Here is a 12,253-nt window from a genome sequence, read left to right on the forward strand (position 1 = left end):
ATACTTCTATGGCTCTATAGCTCAAGGCTCAAAATATTTTCTTTTCTCCTCCATGTTGACACCGCTTGTCAGACCCCAGTTCTAAAGGGAACCAAATGCACCATGTCCTCTAATGCATGAACACTGCAGAGATTTTAGCAAGGTGTTTTCTTTCTCTAATGCTGAACAGAAATAGCTTCTTTTCTCGTGTATAATGCAAGTTTTATTGATGAATCGTACTATCTTTCTGTGACATTCAATTCACTCAATTATTTATTATATAATAATAAGTTTTAATACCACAAAAAGAATTTTAAGGGGATGAGAAGAGAAGTATGTTTCCTACCTGCTCAGATTAGGGAGATTTCTTTGACTTAAGTAAAAACAGGTCCAACTGTAAACACTCCGTCTTTCTGTATCTCTATCTCTTACTCTGTGTTCTTCCTCATCATGTCTCAGCCTCCCTTTCTCATCTCCTTCATGGATCTCTTCACACACTCTGCTTTTGGCACCAGGCTGTTTAACCAGGCATTCCACTGCCTGCAAATTGAGACTATTATTTGAGCCGTCACTGTCCTCATTCTTGTCTTCCTCATACTGAACAGACACTTAAAATAATAACATCACAAAACTGGTCATGGAGGTTAATAATACAGCCATGGTGTGAGCCAAAGTAGTATAATGTCACCTGTCTGTTAACATCATAAATAACCTCTCTCTCTCTCTCTTTCTCTCTCTGTATTTCTGTGTGTGTGTCTGTGTGTGTGTGTGTGTGTGTGTGTGTGTCAGCCTGCTAATTGTGAGAGCTTTCAGAAGGTTTCAAATGGCCTGATGGCTACTCTAAACAGCAAACAGCAGGTGAGAACTGGCTGCCCAGAGAAGAAAGGTTCTGTGAGGCAGGAGATGTGAGGACATAGATGAGCTTCATGTCAATAATTTTATGATAAAATGAATATACATCCAACACAAATGTTGTTCTCTGTTTAAAGAGCACCCTAGTCAGAAATCTTGTGACATCTAGTTAGTGTCCTTACTACGTCATCCATTTTATGAAACACCCTAACTGCCAGAATCCAAATATAACAAATAAAAAATTATGGTGTTTAGTCATAGTGTTTAGTTTAGTCTTTAGTGTTTAATGTTCTGGTGTTCACTGTCAGGATTTAGATAATGGTGTTGAATTATGTACAATTGTGTTTAACACACTGATACTAGTTAACAGCTAGTATGACTATACAGAGAATTCTCTTTTTGTAAACACTAGGTATATACATATACAATATTCTGATATATTTGTGGCAGGTGAGGGCATGGTTTAGTGGGAGTCTGCAGCGGGAGTGTGGGAGAATGAGAGACAAGTGTGCCACGGTAATTTGCTCATTCTCCCACACTCCCACTGCAGACTTCCACTAAACCATGCCCCCACCTGGCACAATATTCAACATATATTCTGATATATTCTGATATATGTAATAATATATCAACAAAATACAAATACAATTCCATATTTGTAAAGCTCTAAGTAAGAGAATGAGGTGCAGCACTTTCTTTAGTACCATGGACAGCAACCGTCCTCTCACATACTACACATCTCTAAGAATTTACCTACTTAAATGTACTACAGATGCAGAGAGACAAACAGTACATTTGTCCAAATGGTACACTTGGAGCCATCTACTATAATTTGGCTGATCATTTTTCATTTAGACTGACATCAGTGCTAAGATCAAATGTTGAGACTTTAGCAAAGAGATTAGAGGTTCTATCATTTGTGCTCAAATTCAAGGTTCTGTCTTCAGCACTCAAATTACTGGTTCTGATATCAGTGCTGCTTCATACCTGCAGGTTGCTTTGACTGCAGTTTTCAGAACAAAAAGTTGTGATCAAGAAAAAAGGACTTTGTGGAACTAGACCATGGAGAGGAGCCTATTCCTCCTGCTGTTATCATAATGATCCCTGTGCAGCTGTCTCCTTTGCGGTGGTCTGACCTTGACACAAAGAAAGGTCATGGCTGGTTTCTGAGTTATACATTCAGAGGAAAAAAGGAGAAACGAGGAACATGAACACAGATGGTTTCTGAGCTGAACCCTAAAAAAAAAAGAAGGATATGGACATGGATTGTTACATGGACAGAGACTTCAGGAAGGAGCAGGGGGGGTTCCCATGGTGATTCTGGGGTAACATCTGAGATTGTGAGTATATAAGGGAATCTTTAGTTTTCATTATGTTTTGCTTTTAGAAATACTGTAATGCTTCAACTTAGAGCAAGAAATGCAATTATCATATTAAAATGCTCCATAGGTTTGATAGCTATGTGATGGTGATGTGCCACTCTAAACTTGTGAGTGTAATCATATTAATAAGTATAACTAATAGTATTACTGAAAGTAATGTACTTAGAAAATCTTAATGCTTAATGCATTATGTTTTATGAAGGCTTTCCTTCTTAAAGTTGAGGAAGTGCTATGAATGCTTTTCAGTGTGTTTTCCATTATATTTTCATTATGTTATCATGTTGCATTATTTTACATCTCCATATTATACTATTCAGGGATTCAAGATGGCAGAAATGTGTTTAGTTAATGGATGATGGAGAAACTCAAATCATTTGAGTGAGAATTCTATTAAATGAAATTGGACAATTGGATAATTCTGTATTCATTCATTTTTTAAACAAATCATATAATCTTTATATTAATATGATTTTTGGTTTACTGTACATAAATACAATAAACTATGAGAATGGTATTAAATTTTACAAAATCTTACTAATTCAGTGCATGAGTTGTAATATTGAGATATAATATTTGCATGGTAATGGTAAGATTAAGACATCTACACATCCTGAGATTGAACTATATATCCTGAGATTTTCTGAGTTAGTGTTACAGTGGTAAAACAATGAGCAAGGTAAATAGGGCTTTCTTATGCCTAACTGGGAATTAGTATGGGTAAGGGTTTCCTGCCTTGTTACTAATTAATTTCCGCTGTTTATTTAGTAAAAACAAAACTTTGTTACTCTACTGAGATTAGTGGTTTTGACTTTATAAGCTGACATGATGGTTCTGACATCAGGTCTAGAAGTAATCACATTAATGTTGAGACTAAATCATACCTATCAACAAATAAGGAAATAACTGAAGTGAAAACTGTGGAATTTGGTAAAACCGAGATTCGCTGAACCTCCAGGAAAAGACTCTCCACATTTTGCTTTTCCTTACATTGTTGTCATTGTTATCTTTGCAAAATGACAGGGTTTTTTTTTAACCTCAGTGAACTGATACAGGCACTGATATAAAGCATGAGTTGTACAATTGTGTAGCCTGCTTTTGTAGAGCATTTGTAAAGTCACAAAATTAGAACATTGTCTGTTACTGTTTAATTTACACTTTAGCAGTGCAGTTAATGTGTAAGCTCCCATACTCTTCCTTTGATCTGTGTGCCTTTTCCAGACTATTGAAAACATCCACTCACAATCTGCATCACTGTGCAAAAGGCTCAGAACAGCCTTCATTACTTTAGAAAGATGTGGAAATCCTTGCTCTTCTAGGCCTGTACTCATATATTTACATGTACATGCACATTCGATATTAAGCAGAATTTGGCAATATTCTAATTAGTATTGAGTCATGTAAATGCCGCAATCTGATTGCCCGATTCTGATTAAGACAATATTCTGATTCCCCAAATTCCAATTCCCACCCCGGAATATGCCTGTTTTAACTGGAAAATTATTGTATGTAAACACCTTATTCAGAAAATCCACTGAAAGGAGATAAAAGCGCATGCTCAGTCCACAAGGAATTGTGAGTGCTAACAGATGCTTAGCTGTAGGCTAGGTATTTAGGAATGGCAACTCAGGCATACTTACAACAGCCATGTATATAGGACTATTCCAATGCCTGTACACATATAAACATCGTATTTGTAATATGGCTGCAACCCGAATATAGACCTTAAATGGAATTTGATGTGCATGTAAATGTAGCCACTCTTTTCACCTTTGCCCAGAACACATCAACCCTTTGGGCTCTCTGCAGCTGGTCGTTGGCAACTGCTCATCCTTAAGTAACTGTAGCTCCTCAAATTCATCTTTTACTCCACAGCAGAAGTGCCTAATATCACTTAATACAACAAAGAAGAGACATTACTCCAACAACAGATCAGTAATCAGTGAAAAAAGGGGGCTAATAATAATGGCTATTAAAATAAAGTTTTATTAATTTCACAAATATGTAAAGAACTGTGTAATTCTGTCTTCATCTGACAGCAAGGCTCTTGAAGCACTACCCACAGCTAAGTCCTTGGCTCCATGCTGATTGTTGTAGTTCTCAGTCAACCTGAATTTCATTTGCCTTGGCTTTGATTAACCTCATTGGCATGAATTTCAACAGTGGCTTTGTCAAAAGTTGATCCATCTCTGACATCATGACACCAGTTTTGGTCTACAAATCTATGTGATGTTCATAAAAGCATGGAAAACATGCTTCAATTAGTTCCATATACATAAACATTTTCTCTGAAAGAGTTTGTTGAAGTCATCTAACAGAGGGAGGATAAACCTCAAGAACTGCAAAACTAGCTCAGTTAATGGGCCTGCAAACCACTCATTAAGCCATTTCTGCCTTCTTGGCCTTTATGAGTCTTTCTGATTAACAAAGTAACTTCTGAATGCAGATAACCAGTTCTAACACTCATCCCACCACTCTCCCTAGAGACAGCCAGCATGTAGGACTTCAGTATGTGAAGTTGTGCACCTGCACGAACTCCTTCAAAGCCTCTTTCCTTTTGGAGCTAAAAGAACAACATTTATTAATGGGTGATAATAAGGCAATTAATTAAACTGATCTTTAAGGAATTTCAACTGAAGCAAGAGCTGTTGTACTAAGTAATACCTGAGGCACACAGCCTGAAGACTCATGCCCACGGCCAAATCATAGCCATGCTGCTTTCAGTACAACAGCATTATTGCAAGAATATGCACTCACTGTCCCCTTTATTAGGAACACCTGTACCCTGCACATTCATGCAGTCACCTAATCAATCATGTGGCAGCAGCGCAATCCAAAAAAACATGCAGACAAAAAATAAACACTCCCCAGTCATCTCACCCTGAGTCCGCTGTGTTTTTGAGCTGTGTAGTATCACATTTCATTCATTCATTCATTCATTCATTCATTCATTCATTCATGCATTCATTTTTACCTGTTAGGCAGTGTTTTGTTGTTGGTAGAGGTTTGTAGTGTCACTTTGTTTGAACAGAGCTACTCCCTGAAGTGACCCAAACGTTTTCAAAATCATTAGAATAATGTACATGATCCATATATATTATTAATGGACAACCTATGATTTCAGTAGGAATCAAATAACCAAACTGGCAACCCAAGGCTTCTTCGCTTCGAATGACTTTCTCTGGAGGTCAGCTGTGACTAAAGTAAACCCAAGATTGTATATAAACAGAAACATTGAAATGGTTGATATGTACACAAAAACCAGAGGAAGTCTAGGTGTGACAGTGAAATGGTAGGATCCAAGTGCAGGCTTTATTACTCGAGCATGTTGAGAGCTGGAGTTTATTACTATTTATTATTCATTATGATGTCCTGCATCAGATGTCCTGTGCTTGAGCAGCTGGGACACACTATTGCTCTTTCACTTCATTTGTTGTTGTTTTTAGTAGGTTAGCCTCTCAATAAGTGTTACATTTGGTTATTATATTGGACTCCTCTATGTTTATTTTTGGATTATTAAGCAACATAACACATATTGCTTTCACCCAGTCAGAGATTTTGTGTGTCTGCAAAACTCTTGTGTCAGCTGTACATAAGACGTGTGTGTGTGTCTGTGTTTTACAATATATTATGATGAACTGTCACTGAGAAAATTATTAATGTAGCTGTTAAAAAAAAGTTTTTAAGTTTTTTCTCATGGGGACTAGCCCCCCACAAGGTCAAAGCTCACAGATTCTAATCCTTGTGGTCACAGAATAGGTACATATTATGTACAGAATAGTACATATTCAGAATAGAATATGTACAGAATAGTTTTTAATCTACCTTGTTCTTGTGTGCATACTCTTTCTGTACTGTACCCCTGCTGTCGCTAAATGCAATTTCCCCACTGCGGGACAAATAAAGGAATATAAAGGAATATCTTACCCATTTGGTGTGGACCAACATTCATACTTCAGTCTTCACCCAGAGGTAAAGTAATATCATTACAAATTGTTACCCACTGTGAGTACCAATGGTTACCCAAGCGGGTAAAATTAAGATTAATTAAGATTCTATTTCAATTCCATTGATTTCATTTGCATTTAATTTAAAAATAAATAAATGTAATAAATGATATATACAAATTATAAGAATGATCACGTGGACTAATGTCTTTCTTTTTATAAGCATTTATTCACAAAGATTAAAGATTAATACATTATTCGAAATCATTATATTTTAACTATGATAAACTATATGATAGTTTTGTTGTCATAATAACTCTGTTGTCATTGCTATGTTATGTCAGTTGGAACTATGGCAACCTGATTTAATAATAACCTTAGCTGACAGGAAACAGAAAGCCTTATAAAAATGCCTTAATGTTTTGATAAGTAATTTTATTTCTTTCTAAAACTAAACACTTGAAATAAGCAAAATTATTTGCTGAAAGGATAATTAAAAAAAAAAAAAATCTAATAAAGATAAATGTTAGTTTTATTTGCCTATATTTAAGATATTTTTACCTGCTAAGATATTGTTAGCAGATGACCTTAAAGAGTTTAACAAAAGATATAAACCACTGCTAATCTCTCAGAAACAGAAAGTTCAAGTTACTAATGGTTCAAATGTACACAAAAGTACAAAAAAAGGAAATCTGGGTGTGACAGTGACATGGTAGGATTCAAGTGCAGGTTTTATTATCAAAAGCTCGTCAATAGGACAAATTTTAAATCCAGAAAGCGTTGCAGAAGTCAGACAACCGGGGTCCATTGCAGAAAGCAGGATTTGTGAGTTAGGCATGATAAAGTCAAGATTCAGGAAATTTTATTTTCTTCCATTTCAGATTTTACATGAATTTTACAGAATTACATAAAATCAAAATCTGTTACCCTGGTAACCTACACTCTGAGAAAGGCAGGTTTAATAGAGTTTAAAGAGCTAAGAAAATGAGTATGTTTAATCAGTGCCTTAAATGTCTCCGGGCACATTCAGAGTTTAGTTAAGCATATGTAGTGAGGTTTTAATACAAAAATTGCATACATCAGATCTGAATCATATCTACTTAAGCTTATTTCTAAGTTACACAGGTAGGGAAGAGCTTGCTGAAAAACAGCTGTGTGTCTGAGTTATACTTGATCATGACCTTGGACTTATGCCCATGTACTTGCACAATAAAATCAGCTCAAGCAAGGAGCATTAAAGTCCAGCACCACTGTCTGACAATGTGATGTACCCACAATATGTCATGCTGAAATTCATGTTTTGGGCATGATTGCAAATAAACTAAAAAACCTATGGAATATTGAGGCTTATACATACACATAGCACTATTTATTAATTAATAGTATTGTCCTTTTAAAATCTATGAAAAGGCAATATAATGTTTATATATTAAATGAGGAAATATGTCTATATTAATCACTCTTGGCGAAATTCAATATTTTAGCAAAACAAATGATCAAATATTTAAATGCATTTTCTTGCAATTTGTTCATTTAATGCTAACTTGTTTTGACAGACAGCACAACCGGCATGAAAATCTCCTTTGAAGTCCCAACACACCCCCAACTCTAGTGCCTATGGCAGTTTCAAGTACACTATGTCTAATGGGAGCAAAGATTAATGATCATTGGACAACTAGCTTTTATTGCATTATTTTTCGATCCTTCCTGGATGCATGACTTCTCTGGTTGTGAATAACAGTGCGGGAGGGTGGGTTTTTCCATAGAAAAATATTTTTAAGTTTATTGGACAGTGGTGGTAAAAGGGTTACTCTGCTTCACATTTTGCTGCATCTCACTACCCTGGCATGCATTATTTTTAACCGCTTGGTTTGTCATGTGTTATTCCTTATATAATTAACAGTAGAATATTCATATTATAATATAATATTATAGGCTGTATTCATCAAGTTCAAGGCACTAGTTCAAGACAAAAGTTCAAGACACAAGTTCATGAGACAAATGTTATCATGCCATTACATTTTGAATCCGCTTTTAAAATTTCTAAAAATATTCAAGGTGTCATCTAATGATGTTGATATTGATGAGATCCTCCATCATTTCCATCAGTATCAGTATCCATCCTATTCAGCAGTAGCTCACTTCTCAAAGACAACACGCTCAACTCTAGCCCTTTCCATTGCTGCATCATCTGTGTTAACCAGCAATATGAGATTCAAATCCTATAGATCTAATGCCTAGTTAGGTTTCCACATACTCCTCCCATAATCAGAGTGTAGGAAATGTGTGAGCAAACTAGACAATAGATAAATGACAAAACATAAGGAATAAAATAAGAAATAAAAAAAACAGAAATGTGGAATGGTGTGGGCACAATAATTTGACCTGAACAGGCATCTGAAGATTACTGAAGAAAAGGATGGAGAAAAAAGGCCCCAAAACCAGCAGGAACTGGTTGCATTATAAGTCAGAGAGATCACATTTAAGGATAAGAATTATTAAATGGTGGCTCAACAAAAAAAAGCCACATGTTCAAATAAAGACAATGTCATAGCCATCCATGATCGGGAGTCTAAGAGAATCTTAGAGGCTGCTTTCTGTGGGAAGAGTGTAATTACTCTCGCCCCTGTCAATCAGTCCAACACTAGTCTGTGAGCTCATGTATACTGAAGAGGGCAGTTAGCATCTCCTGTAAGTGCGTTTAACAGCTCTTTTTAATGTTGCTTGAGCAGCAATTCTCTTTCTGTGGTAGAAAGAGATGGTTGTTAGCTGTCATGAGATTGGGAGAAATTACCTAGTGAGTAAGTATAAGCAATGAGAAGAAGAAGAAGAAGAAGAAGAAGAAGAAAAACAAGCACATGTTAATTATACTATATATACTGTATATATTAAATACATCAGGTCCAACCTTGCAAAACGTTTAAAAGGGGCAGAGGAATCAAGATATTAAAATTCCAGTATCACACAATATAATGATTAGCCATTTATCAGATTATGTATAATTTTTAAAAATGTAGAATACGGAAAGACTTGGTTAGCTTGTGGGACTCCAGAAGCAGCTGACAGATACCAGCGGGCCAAGCAGGGTGTGGCAAGGGCAGCGGTGGAAGCAAAAATTCAGGTATGGGAGGAGTTCTGTGAGGCCATGGAAAATGATTTTCATTTGGCCTTGAAGAGATTCTGGCAAACCGTCAGGCGACTCAGGAAGGGGAAGCAGTTCCTTGCCCATGCTGTTTCTTCTATTTTTTTTAACAGAGGAGAGTAATTGAGGTTAAAGAGGTCAGATAGCCTGGGGGAAATATTGATACCTATATATTTAATGTTGCCCGTGTGAAGTGGGAAGGTAGTGTCTTGAGCTGCAGAATCCCAGGAATAGTTGGAGAGGGGCAATATGGATGATTTATTCCAAATTATTGTGTAATTTGAAATCTTTGAAAATATATTAATAATACTGAAAATTTCATGTAAAGAGTTGTAAGGGTTCTGTAGGTACAATAAGTCATCTACATAAAGATTGATTTTATGTTGTATGTTGTATGTTGTATGTTGTGTATTGTGTATTGTGTATTCCTTCAATTTCCTTATTTTGTTGTATTGCTGCTGCAAGCGGATCTATAAAAATAGTGAATAAGGAAGGAGAGAGTGGGCACCCTTGTCTGGTTCCCCTGTGAAGTGTAAAAGTTTGTGAAGTGACCCCATTTATTCTTGTTGTAGACCTGGGTGATGTGTATAAGGTTTTTATCCACTGGATAAATTACTCTCCAAAACCATATACGTAGTGTGCTAAACAGAAATGTCCAGTTTACCTTATCAAATGCCTTTTCTGCATCTAATGATACAATTATGGCTTTAGTTTGTTTTTGTTGAGCTAGATTAATTAGATCAAATAATCTACGGATGTTATCTGAAGCATTTCTATTTTTTATGAAACCAGTTTGATCTTGATGAATTACCACTGGGGTGACTGTCTCTATTCTAATGGCTAGGACTTTTGTAATTATTTTTAAATCTGTGTTTATTAACGAAAGAGGGTGGTACCTGGATGGTTGGGTTGGGTCTTTATTGGGTTTCAGCCATAGTGTCATAGTGGCTGTATTCATATGTGATGGTATAGTAGAGGTAGCTTTGATTTCTGTTGTTACTCTGTGAAACAAAGGTGAATAAATTTGCCAAAAATATTTATAGAATTTAACTGGGAATCCATCGGGTCCAGGTGATTTGTTATTTGGCATTGCCTTCAATGCTTTATGAAGATTGTTAAAGGTGAGTGGCACGTCTAGTAAGTTTACTTGCTCTTTTGATAGTGTTGGAAGTTCTAAATTGTTTTAAAAATTTTCTATTTCAGATTGATTGGGATTATGGTCCAGCGAATATAGTCCACTGTAAAAAGTTTGAAACACGTTACAGATTTCCTGTGGGTTGTGAACAATTTCCCCAGCAGCATTGAGAATAGATGGAATGATTGCTTTTTCTTTTTTCCGTTGTAGTTGATTTGCCAAATATTTATCTATTTTATTACTATGCTGAAAATGGTCGGACTAAGTTGCTGGATAAGAAATTGTGGTTTTTTTTGTGCATAATAACTTCAAGTTGAGCTTTAAGATGGCTTAATTTTTTTTGTGTTTGTTCATTAGGGTTATTAGAATATGAATCTGTTAGATGTACAATCTTTTGCTCTAAGTTATATTCATATTCTAATTGCTGTTTTTTTCTGTAAGAAGAAAATGATATTATTTTTCCTCTGAGTACTGCTTTCCCTGTTTCCCATAATAACGATGGTGAGATTTCTGGAGAGTCAGGACAGACTTGTTCCCGGTGCAAGTTGGGCTCCACTAGGACTGACCTTTGTCACTGATTCTGTTCATGATTTTCATGAATAGAATTTCTAGGCACAGCCAAAGGGTGGAGGGGGTCCAGTTTGGTGACCTCAGGATCGCATCTTGGTTATTTGCAGATGACGTGGTCCTGTTGGCTTCATCAAGCAGTAACCTCCAGCATGCTCTGGGATGGTTTATAGCTGAGTGCGGCCGGGATGAGGGTCAGCACCTCCAAATCTGAGGCCATGGTTCTCAGCCTGAAAAGGGCGGGTTGTTCACTTCAGGTTGGAAAAGAGATACTGCCTCAAGCAGTATCTTCACTAGGAAGGAAGAGTGGAGCGGGAGATTGACAGATGGATCGGTGCAGCTTCAGCAGTCATGCAGACTTTGTACTGGTCCATCGTGGTGAAGAGGGAGCTGAGCTGAAAGGCGAAGCTATCAATTTACCGGTCAATTTATGTCACAACCCTCACCTATGGTCACGAGCTTTGGGTAGTGACCAAAAGAATGAGGTAGCGGATACAAGCAGAAATGAGCTTCCTTTGCAGGGTGGCTGGGCTCAGCCTTAGAGATAGGGTGACAGCCTTAGAGGTAGGAGCTCAGACTTTCAGGGAGAGCTCAAAGTAGAGTCGCTGTTCCTCTGCATCAAAAGGAGCTAGTTGAGGAGGTTCGGGTATATGGCTAGGATGCCTCCTGGATGCCTCCCCAGGGAGGTGTTTCGGGCATGACCCGGGGCAGAGCAAGGACTAAATGGAGAGATTATATCTCTTGTCTGGCCTGGGAGCGCCCTGGGTATCCCCATGAAGGAGCTGGAGGAGGTGGCTTGGGAGAGGGAGGTCTGAGCATCTCTGCTTAGACTGCTGCCCCTGCATCCTGGACCCAGATAAATGGAAGAAAATGGATGGATGAAAGGCTATATAATAAACTACATAAAAAAATACAGTTTAAATTCCAATTTAAACTTTAACTAATAAATGTAAAACCATGTTAATGAAGCATTGGGGATGGAGACAACCAAAAGTGAGCATCTGTAATTACAATACAGCCCAATAAAATGTGACCTGAGACAGTGGGGCCAGTGAACAAACAGCATATTAACAGCTTACAAACTCTTTGCTATGCAAGGACAATCACCACAATCAGAAGTTGTGCAATCATGACATATTTGTAGATTGTGATTTTAAATAAGGTTCACAGCATACAGAAAGTGATTGTATGATTCTTTCAGGGGAGCTTATGTCTCACTTATATGCAAGTGAAATAAAATGATGGCATGTAA

Source organism: Pangasianodon hypophthalmus, chromosome 18 (assembly GCF_027358585.1).
Source record: "Pangasianodon hypophthalmus isolate fPanHyp1 chromosome 18, fPanHyp1.pri, whole genome shotgun sequence".
Taxonomy (NCBI): Eukaryota; Metazoa; Chordata; class Actinopteri; order Siluriformes; family Pangasiidae; genus Pangasianodon; species Pangasianodon hypophthalmus.